The sequence below is a fragment of the Octodon degus genome, unplaced genomic scaffold (genome assembly GCF_000260255.1).
Source record: "Octodon degus isolate 3935 unplaced genomic scaffold, OctDeg1.0 scaffold00139, whole genome shotgun sequence".
NCBI classification, from domain to species: domain Eukaryota; kingdom Metazoa; phylum Chordata; class Mammalia; order Rodentia; family Octodontidae; genus Octodon; species Octodon degus.
The window spans coordinates 7,511,672-7,523,334 of NW_004524715.1; positions in this window are offsets into that span (position 1 = coordinate 7,511,672).

Below are 11,663 nucleotides of genomic sequence, written 5' to 3' on the forward strand. Positions count from 1 at the left end.
TGGCTAAAATGGAAAGATTCAATTGTGGATTGAAAGTAAAGAGAGTATTGTTTAGGTGCAGAATTTGCCTTTGAGTGTGGGATTACAGGTTGATGCAAGTTCATGTCCTTCAAATATTATAAACATAAATAAATCCAACACCTTCATTGTTCTTTTGAGTTGCTACTTCCTGAGCCACTTACCTTTCCCAAATTAAAGGATGTGTGTGTGTGTGTGTGTGTGTGTGTGTGTGTGTGTGTGTGTCCCCACTACTTCGTGCCAGTCAGTCTTTTTTCTGAGCCACTAGGCTTGACCCATCTCTCCTTTTTTGTTACTCTCTGTATCTTTTCAGCTTTAAACGTATGCATTCTTTCTTTTTTTCTAATTCTAACTTACAAATCAAATTTAATATTCAGTATAATGCTCCTGCTATGACTTGTGTTCTCCTTGCAATTATTATTATTATTATTATTATTATTATCATTATTATTTTTCTGAACTGAGGATTGAACTCAGACCCTTGCACTTCCCAGGGAAGCACGTATTCTACTGAGCCATCTCCCCAGCGAGTTATGTTTTCTTTGACCATAACCTGAATATTCCACTTGGCTGTGGACCTCATTCTACTTTGGGGACACATTTATTGCTCAATTGGACTTAAAAATTGTGAAGCCCATCCTAATTTTGAGACTTAGGCCCATTGCATTCACCCCAGTGTCCTCTGGTCAGAGGTTGTGACTCTGGGGTTTGCGTCGTCTTGTTAACCTGGGATTTTTCCTTATGTGTGGGTTTCAGTGCCTTTTTCTATTGATTCCCCAACAAGCTTAGGTAAGGCTACCTCTCACAAGACACTTACAAATGATGTGTCAATTCATATATTCCTAATGTTTGATTACCTCATTTTTCAGATTCTTCTTCTTCTTTTTTAACGTATTTAGTACAGGGTCTACAGGGTCTCACTACACAGATTGAACTCCTAGTGATTCTCCTGTTTTCAACCTCTCAAGCACTGGGATTACAGGCACGTGCCACCATGCCCAGTCGCAGTCACCATCTCAGCACGCCCATGGGGGTGGGGCTGACCTGCACGCCAGGGATCAAACCCTGGTCCCTGCGTTCTGCCTAAGCAGGTGCTTTAGTCAGCTGAGCTATATGGCTGGCTCCATATTCTTCATGTTTTAAGGGCCTTGGGAAATCTTTCAAACTGCAATGGATGTTTTCTAGAACTATGACTCCATACCTAGACTTCTTCCTTTTGGAAGTTGCTTTGTCCCTCTGTTCATCCTAACAATAACCTGAAATTCCCCTACATAAATAAACTGGACATTCTTTTCCTTTTAAAAATGTTTGTTTTAATAAAATCTTTTACCATTTGTTGGAAGATCTCACAAAAACCAAATGGGGAAGAGTAGACATTGCTGGAGGGAGGAAGTTGAATGCTAGGAGCTGCTTTGCTTTCTCTGTTTTTTTCTCTCTCCCATTCTCCCCTCTTCCTACTTAATTGCATCATGTGCCTACCACACATATTCTTTTAATTTAATTTATGGATTCTGGTGTTCCATGCATAGAGTGTCAATAGTCACAGGAGGCAAGAGAGACCCTAGTTTAAGGCCAGTTTGGATTGCAAAGTAGAACTCTGTGATAAAAACAAAGAAACTTCACAAATGCCAAAAAGATCCATTCTAGGTCATTTGTTCTTTCTATCAGGATATGGTACTTTATAACTTTAATAAGTTCTTAATAATTGATTTCTTATAATTAACTTCATTTACTTCCTGTTAAATAATTTTACAATAAAAATGAGAAATTAGCATGACTGATTAAATTAGAGATCATTTTATTGTTGGGGCAGAATTTAAATGAGCTTAGGTCAGAAAGAACAGGAATTTTCTGAATATGACAAGATATCTTTAGTAATTACAGAATAATGATTGTAGAGATTAAGATACTATGATCATAAGGAAGTTAAATCTAGTGGGGTTGGGGAGATAGCTCAGTAGAATAAACATTTGCCTGGCAAGCACACGGTCCTGGGTTTAATTCCTGGTACCACCACAAAAAAAAAAATCTAATCTCCATTTTTAAATTTCTTAAAAAAAGGGAAAAAATAGTATTTAGAAAACCACATTAGAAACAATACAGAGGGGCTGGCGAGATAGTTCAGCAGTGTAAAGCACCTGCTTAGGCAAGCTTAGACAAGCACACAGGGACTGCGGTTCAATGTCTGGTCCTACATCACACACCAGCCCCAGGGTGGACTGAGCTGGCCTCAAAAATAAAATAAAATAAAAACGAAACAAAACATTCTAAAAAAAAAAAAAGAAAAGAAAAGAAAGAAAAGATACAGAATTTCACTCAGCAAAAAACAAAAATTGAGCAATGGTTATTAAATTGCATAATGTTGTCTTCAAATTAGTTGTCCAGATAACCAAATGTAAGCATGAAAAATAGGTTTAAAAAGGCTATAAGAAGTTAAAAAGGAGAAGAAAAAAATCGAAGTATTAACCGTTCCTTTCAATAGACCAGCAGAAATCAGCAGTAGAATTATCCAAACTATACCGTATATATGCATAAAAATATGTTTTTTCCTTCCTTCTTTCTTTCTTTTGTCCCTTTCCTCATTTCAATTCTTCCTTTCCTTTGAACAGATTTTTTCCTTAAGAAAGTTAAATCTTGGGGCCGGGGAGATAGCTCAGTAGAATAAGCACTTGCCTGGCAAGTACAAGGGCCTGAGTTTGCCTTTATCAATCTAATTTTTCCTTGGTCTTTTAAAATTTTTTGTTGGTACATTTTAGCTATACATAATGTTCACATTCATTAAAGTGTGTTTATACCTGTACACAATGTATCTTGAGTCTTTTATCCCCAATCCTCTCCCCTCCGTGATCTTGTAGATTATTACTGTATTATGTCCTTTATGTGCTGGCCTTTGTTAGTCAGCTTTCCATTATGGTAAGAAAACACTGTATCTGAAACAATCAACTTACAATGAGGAGAGACTTTGCTGGTTCACGGTTCCAGAGGGTCCAGTGCCTGGCGGTTTGCCCCATTGCTCTTGGGCCTGTATGAGCAGCACATCACAGGAGGAGACAGGAGGGGTGAGGGGAAGCTGCCCACCTCATGGTGGCCAAGAACTAAAAAAGAGGAGAAAGAAGATGGGCTGGCATCCCGTATCCCCTTGAGTGTACATTCCTAACTATCTCAGACCTCCCATCATGCACTACTTCTTAAAGGTTTCCAGCACTTTCCAATAGTGCCAAGCTGAGAACAAAGCCTTTAACACACGGGGCTTTGGGGAATATAGAGTTGGGCTATAGCAGGGTCCCAGCCTCTCTTTTTCTAGATGTCTTAGCCAAGTGTGCATAAGAAACCAGATTAGTTTCTGTGCTAAATTCCCAAAAGACATTCTGATTGGCTAGCTTTAGTCAGATACAAACTCCTTGATCTGTCAGCACTGGGGAAGACAGAGGTAGAGTAATGTTTTATGAACATGGTTACAAATATAGGAACTGTGGGCACTGTGAGCTGGGGGTAGTTCTTGCTCCAGAAGGTCTCAGAAGCTGCAGCAGAGTGAATACAGAGTATGCCAGGCTCACAAATGTAGTTTAGGGGCCAGGGAGATGGCTCAGTGGAATAAGCACTTCCCTGGCAAGCACAAGGGTCTGAGTTCAATTGCCAGTTCCGAAAAAAAAAAAAAAAAAAAAAAAAAAGTAATTTATACAAATAGACTTCCCTAGTCTCTTTGATTTTTTTTTTTTCCTTTTGAATTTAGCTGATGTCTGAAAATAGAAATAGGCAAAAATAATTGAAGTGCTGTTTGGAGATTTAGCTAGAGGGGTAATCAGTCTTTTACTTAATGTTTTAGATCTTGATGTATGTAGCTGCCTTTGGGGGGATGGAAAATCTGTTTGATCTTGCCTTACTATTAGAAAAAGCACAACATGTGAATTTTATACATTTCTGAAAAGTTCAAACATATTACCTACTGTTGAAAGGTACTAATTTGTATGCAGGAGGCAAAGAAAAATAGGTTGAAACAAAAGATTTGGGTCTGAAAGTATGCTAATTAAGGATTTTTTAATTGACTTTGTCTCTACTTATATCTAGTGTTTAGTCAAGATTCTAGAGGGCATCTGAGGACATAATCTCTGACCCAGGAACACAGTTCTTGACTTAGGTAACTGATTTTGTAAGATGTCAAAACAGCGCTGTTCAACATGAATGTAGTGGAAGTCACATGTAAGTTTGAATTTTCTAAGAGGTATAAATAAAAGACAGTAAGATAAATCAGTGAAATTAATTTAAAAATAATTTCATTTAAATATAGAGTATTATTTTAGCATATAATCAATAGAAAATTTATCAATGATATGTTTTACTCTTTGTTTTTGTTCCACGTCATAAAATCAGCTGTGTGCTGTACATTTGAAGCACAGCTCAATTGAAACGCTAATTTTTCAGTGATGGCAAAGATATGCAGACATACTGAAGCAATCAGCTTGTGTTTACGGGGAAAACATTTCCTGCTGATTCAGTTAATCAGTTTAAATTAATTAAAATAAAATAGAATGTTCAGTTTGTCAGTCTGTATCAGGTCCTCCATTGCCATGTCGATTTCTTTTTTCTTTCTGAATTTATCTACTTGGTGCAGGGTCTCCCTACACAGCTTGGACTCGTAGTGATCCTCCTGTTTTCAGCTGGGATTATAGGCATGCACCACCACCCCTGGTTTCGGTGGCCTGCCCGGCATGCCCAGGGTTCCAGGGCCAGCATGGCATGTGGTACTGGGGATCGAACCTGGGTCCTTGTGCTTACCATGCAGGCGCTTAGGCCACTGAGCTATCTCCCTGGCCACCCCATGGTAATTTCTTTATTAAATAACCTTACAGGCAAGAGTGGCCTGTGACCTTTGTATTGGACGACGCAGCGTTAGAGGGTGGGATTCAGGAGACTTGAGACCAGAATTTATCTCTGCCGGTGAGTTTAATCTAACAAGGAATTTTATTGTGCATTGTTTCCCACTGTCACTGCTCAGGGGTCATGAAGAGTTTTGCTTCTGGACTCTCTTGCTGGTTAAGCTAATCGTAGCCTTGCCACTGCCATGGGCCCTAGTACCCTGCTGCCGCCTCCCAGCCCAACCACGCAGTAATGACACCCTCCCGCCATCGTGATGTGAGAAGGACATCTGCCTTTATTGGCCTAAAGGCTTTACACTATTTTTTAATTTCTCCCATGGGAGTGTATCCTGAGCTAGTGAACATAAAGCACGCTACAGTTCCAGTCTCTTGCCCAGCCCAGTTCAAAGTTATTCTTTTGTTGTTTATGAAAATGTTTGCTCTACTCTTTCTTTTTCTGGCAGCTAAGTTGTAGAAGGTGTATCCACAACTACTTTTTTTTTTTTGCCACTAGGGAAAGAATGGCTTAAGCATTTCTATAGTTCCTCTATGGAAATAGTATCAAAGGGGATGGGGAGATAACTCAGTAGAATAAGCGCTTGCCTGAAAAGCTCAAGGGCCTGAGTTCAATCCCTGGTACAAAAAAAAAAAAAAAAAGTATCAAAAAAATGACAAGAGCCCCCTTATTCAGCTATACTGGAAACAGGATTCATAACTGGACTAGGTAATTGTACAAAAAAGTCCCCATTATTTGCTTATCTTAGACTGAATTAGAATAGTGTAACTTGCGAGAAGTCCTCACAAATGAACTGTTTTCCTTTTATTTTAACAGTGTCCCTTGCTGTTAGACCATGCTTCTTGTTCAAACTTGAGTACATGCCTGGAATTGCTTGCCAGGACAAAGTAAAGCAGCTCTGTTTTTCATACCTATAAGATTTAAGAGACATCCTGCTCTTTGGGAAAGGCAAAAGAAAAATAAATATAGGACTTTTTTGGGGGCATGTCATCATTTTAAATTTTAATAAAATAGACTTCATATTACATAGAGTAAGTCTATCCATTCATTGTTGATAAAATTTTTAGAAATAATTTCTATAAAACTTTAGTATTTGGGAATTTATTATAATGTGACTTCTATAGGTACAGATTCTCATCACCCTATTCTTTTAATTTTGTGAAACTTTAGAAATACAGAAAAGTACAAAAAATAAGACAGGATATCCTTATACCACAATGAAGAGTTAGTGAGTTTCTTCATATATTTACTTGCAGAGAAATGGATATTTATATAAAAAGATGAAGCTCACCCCACCCACGCTCATTCCCATCCCTTCTCCATTCTTCACAGGCTACCATCAGGAGTTTGGTCTGTATCCTTTCAGTCGACCTCAAAAACATTTACATATGTAACAGGACATTTTATCATGGGAGATCTGTGTGCCTTAGAAGGTGAGTCAGAAACTTTCTATCGAATCAGCTTGGGGAATTCAGTTTCTTTTAAGCCTCCAATGTTTCCTTCCTCTCTATTAATACAGTAGGGGTATTAAGCTGGACAAAGGCATTTGCTGGACCAAAGGAGACCTAGCTATGTCCTAGATGAGAAATTTGCCTCTTTAGATAAGAAAAGACTTTGTTGGCTAAGGAAGCAGAATCACGATGACTACATAGAATGAAAGACCTTACACAATTATAGGAAGAGCTAGGAAAGCAAAGGTCTTAAAGATCAGACTAAAGAGGTACTCACCAGCCTTCCTGAAGCACTGGTGGGAGTGGACAAGACAGAGTGCAAGGAAAATAGGAGGAGTCAGGAATGTACTGTCCTTGAAAGAGGAACACAAAGGGAACTGCATGGAAGTCTATGGGCCCTTGTTGATTCTGTGTACCCAGCACCTCAGGTTGGGTGTGGGGCTTTGTTAAGCAGCAGAGGTACAGTTGGAAGAGGAGTTAGACATAGAGCAGAGGAGGGAGAGAGCACACTGGAGCCTCCTGGGCATCTCTGTCTGTTTGCCAGTCTGATTGTAAAGACCTTTGGAGAACCATAACAGCTAGTTCACTTCTGTATTCTGAGTCTCATATTCTTTCAGTCACTGCTAACCTAAAATCAGTCAGTGCAAAAGTTCTGGAAAGTGTAGTTTCTATCTTGGCCACATTGGCAATGCAGCACAAGTTCCCAGGTGAAGCTAACTGGAGCAAACCCTGGGGACCCAATCAAAGGCAGCACCTAGCAGCAAGGTATGGTCGGTACAACTCAGTCTACAGAGAGAAACCCATAGAGAAACCCACAAGACCCTTCATCAGCTTAATGTTTTTTTCTATAACTTCTACCTCTTTGGTTCATTTTGTGGGTCATCCAGTTAGAGTATCCCCACCAGAGAAGGGATCCTGACCCTATCAGTCACCTTACTTTTTCCTGGCCATTGGACTGTTAAGAGGGCATCTGGTTGCCCCCTCCCTCCCCCTCCAAATGGTTTAGCAGTGATTCTTGTCCACTGCCTAACAAACTCATATTTCTCCTAATTGTTTAGTCTGGGTGTAGACAGGCTTGGGAGGCTCAAGACTCTTGCCAGATAAGTGGATCAACTTTTCTGACTTAAAAATCTTGCATTACTGGTAATTTATGCAGTTGGCTGACTTGTTACTTAACTGAAGGTTTTTTTTTTTTTCACATACTTGAGTGTGAACCAAGTAGATTTATTTAATGAATAAATGTGCTGAAGAAAGAATATAGATTCTTACTAACAGAACTTCTTTTGGAAATGTATTTTGGTAGTTAGGTAAACCCAAGCAGACAAATGGAATAAAACAGAAGCTGGTCCTAGACTTGGGTTTTAGGTTAGGATATGGCTGACAATTCAGAGGTGGGGTTAGCCTGATAGCACAGGGTCATCTCAGACGACAAAGAGTGACATTCTATTATGCTGACAAGACATCCGACACCCCTCCCCTATTTTATTAAAATGAGACTAGGATTTGATTGGCTAGTTTAGTTTTTAATAACACTTTGATTTGAGGCACATCATTTAACCTCTCTGCATCTCAGTTTCTTCATCTATAAAATGAGATGGATTCATATGTCATTGAGCATTAGGTACTAGAACTAATACCTGTGAAATGTGAGGCACATGGTAATGTTTGATCAGTAAGTGGAGGTATTCATTGTGCTATTCAGTTCTGGGGCCCAGTCTCTGGTTGGGCAAATACTGAAGCTCTTTTATTAAATTTAAGCAGACTTCCAAAGCAAATCAAAGTATGACAGTATGGTCAGAGGAAGCTGGTGCCTATTAGCTTTGGCAGTTCCCTTGATTATACAGTCTTGTTTTTGTTAAACATTCAAGGTTTAGACTGGGAGAAACTGGCTTTCTGGAACAAACTGAGTGCCAAAAAAATGCTATTTTGACATATCACTCATGACCTCATCTAAGCCAACATACCACACTTTAAGGAGTGCTGCTGCTGGTGGTGTCCTCTCATTGACAGGTGCCAACCACAATCAGTGTTTCTCCTGAGATTGTGATGGCCCAGCAGGTAGGGCCTGATGGCTTTATAACACTGCAGTACTGGCCCTGGATGGTTACCTTGGTGCGTGGGGCACTTTTGTTTAAGGCACTGTTTCCTGAATCTCTATTAGTGTCAGCTGAATACAAATCAAACATGCAAGACCCATATTGCTGGGATCCTGTTCTTTTCTTTTCTTTTCTTTTTGTGGCTGGCTCAGCCTGCCCTGGGGGCAGGGCTGGCATGGCATGTGGTTCTGGGGCCTGAACCGTGGTCCCTGTGGTTGCCTAAGCTTGCCTATGCAGGTGCTTTAGACTGCTGAGCTATCTTGCCTGGGATCCTGTTCTTAATCCTCCTGGAGTAGTGTTCTGGAACTGAATTCTCCTCTGTGGGTTGCACTTTTGAATATCTCTGCATGGTATACAGACTCACCTAAGGTCAGGGTGAGCTGATGCTCCCTTCAGAATCAGAGAGCTGGGCCAGAGATAGAAACAGAATCTTAACCTGATCAGGTGGAAGGTGATCAGTTAACTTGGACATTATTTAATAGAGAACTGTGTGCCTAAAGGTATCTATTTGACAATTTCTATAAGGGGTTCATGGTAGTATAGCTTTTATTGCTCTCATTTATTACTTCTTGGTCTCATCAATGGAATTTAAACCATCCAATTTTGCAATTCAATCAATCTTTATTGGAATGGACTCAGTGCTCTCACATATTTCTTTTTTTTGTAACAATCTTGGGTGGTGGGTCCTAAGTATTTTATTAGCCAATATGCAGGAATATAGAACATTATGTATCAGGCACAGTTCTAAGCATTTTATTAATTCATGTGCTCTGTATAGCACTCTTATGAGATAGGACTTATGAATATTATCATCAGCCACATTTTTTCAAATGAGGAAATTCAAATATGGGACCAGGTAGCTTGTCTGAACTAAAACAGCTGGCAAGTGGTAGTATTTGGGTTCAAACCCAGACACTCTGGCTTCAGAATTCATTCTCTAATCATGAGACTGCATTGTTTTGGATGAGGAAGCTGGAACTCAGAGTGTAAGTGACTTGTCCAGGCATTTATTATTGCTAATAAATGGGATCACTATTCTAAGTAGGATTGTGGACTTAATTTTTCTTTTTTTTGAGACAGGGTCTCACTATGTGGCCAGCTTGAGCTCACTTTTGTAGCCCAGGCTGGTTATTGCTAATAAATGGGATCACTATTCTAAGTAGGATTTTGGACTTAATTTTTCTTTTTTTTGAGACAGGGTCTCACTATGTGGCCAGCTTGAGCTCACTTTGTAGCCCAGGCTGGCCTCCCACTTGCAGCGATCTTCCTGCTTCAGCCTTCTGAGTGCTGGGATTAACAGGCATGTGCTACCACACTCAGTGGTTAAAAATTTTTATCCTTTCTCACTACTATTTTTTTTTTCATGAGTTACAAGTTGTGATCTTGGGCAAGTAATTTGATTTGTTGAACCTCGTTTTGCACCTATAAAATGAAGATAAAATTCTTCTCCCCAAAGTCGTTTTGAGGACTAAGTAAAAGTAATTACATAAAAAGTTTAATTCAGTTCCTGGCTCATAATAAATGTTCAGTAAATGTTGACTTACTAATAAATAGATTTCCTCAAAAAGCTCTCACAGAGATCAATAAGAATAGGTGTATAAAAAATGTTAATCTTCTTTAATGTATTTGGTTGTTACAGGGTTTCGCTAAGCAGTTTGGACTCATAGTGATTCTCCTGTTTTCAGCCTCCCCAGCGCTGGGATTACAGGCAAATGTCACTATGCCCAGACTCTGGCTGGCTCAGCCTACTTTGAACGCAGGGCTGGTGCAGAATGTGGTGTCAGAGGTTGAGCCACAGTCCCTGCTCATGCCTAAGCTTGTCTAAGCAGGCACTTTAGTCTGCGGAACTATCTCACCAGCCCCCCAAAATGTTAATTTTGAACCAAAAAAAAAAAAAAAAAAATATATATATATATATATATATATATATAACAAAAATTGATAGTTTTCCTGCTTCTTACACTTTGATGACTGTGTTTTGATTTAGGCAGCTCTTTTGTCAGTATATTTATGCAGTGAACAATGATCACGTTCATGGTGGGGAGTTGGTACATGCGTATCACACAGCTTGGGTCTTTTTATTTTCTATTTCCTCTCACCTTCCTTCCTTTTCCCTTGGTGAACCTTAGAGTCAGACGTCATTCTTCTAGAGAAATCCACTCTTCAACTTTGTAGAATTCAGTGGTGAATCCATCAGAACCTGGGTTTTTCTGGGCATCTGACTTCCTAAATGAAGAAATATAAATGTCAAATAAAGGGCCAGGGAGATAGCTCAGTAGAATAAGCGCTTGCCTGGCAAGAGCAGGGTCCTGAGTTCAGTCTCCAGTATGGTAAAAATAAAAAAAATCCAACCAACTAAACAAACAAACAAACAAACAAACAAACAAAAATGTCAAATAAATACATAAAAAATGCTCAACATCATTGGTCTTTTGAATGCAAATTAAAGTAGCACTGAGGTTCCATCTCATGCTGGAAAGATTGGCTGTCATCAAGAAGTCAATCAATAACATACGCTGAAGGGGCTGTAGGGAAAAAGGAACCTTTTCCCACTGCTGGTGGGAGTGTAGACTGGTGCAACCACTGTGGAAATAAATGTGCAGATTCATAACAAATCTGTGATTACAGCTTCCATTCAATCGAGCTATTCCTATTCTGGGTATTTTTCCAGAATAATTAAAACCATCATACTGCAATGATATATGTGCACCCATGTGTATAGCAGCACAAAGTGTAGTGGCTGAATCTTGGAAACAGCCCCGATGCTCATCAACCAAGAAATGGATTAAAAGATGTGGTGTTTTTATACAACAGAGTACTACTCAGCCATTAAGAAGGAAAAACTCAAGGCTTTTAGAGGTAAATGGATGCCTGTAAAGATCATACTCCTAAGTGAAATAAATTAGACTTGCATATGTAAACACCGTATTGTCTCCCTAGTGTAAGAAATTAAAACAGTAATTAAAATCCAAAAGGTAAATCGATTGTGAAAAGGAATGACTACTCAAAAGGAAAGAACATCAGGGATGGGTAAATGGAGAAAAGAAGGAAGGGAAAAATATGTATGCATATATACAAAAGATATCTTAGATAATTGTAGTACTAATTTCTATTAATTCATTGAAAGGAACAGTTAGTGTTTATATTGTTTGATCCATTTTGCATGCCTATATTTGTTAATCTGAGCAACTACTTTGAAGATAATAATATACACTATGATAACCAT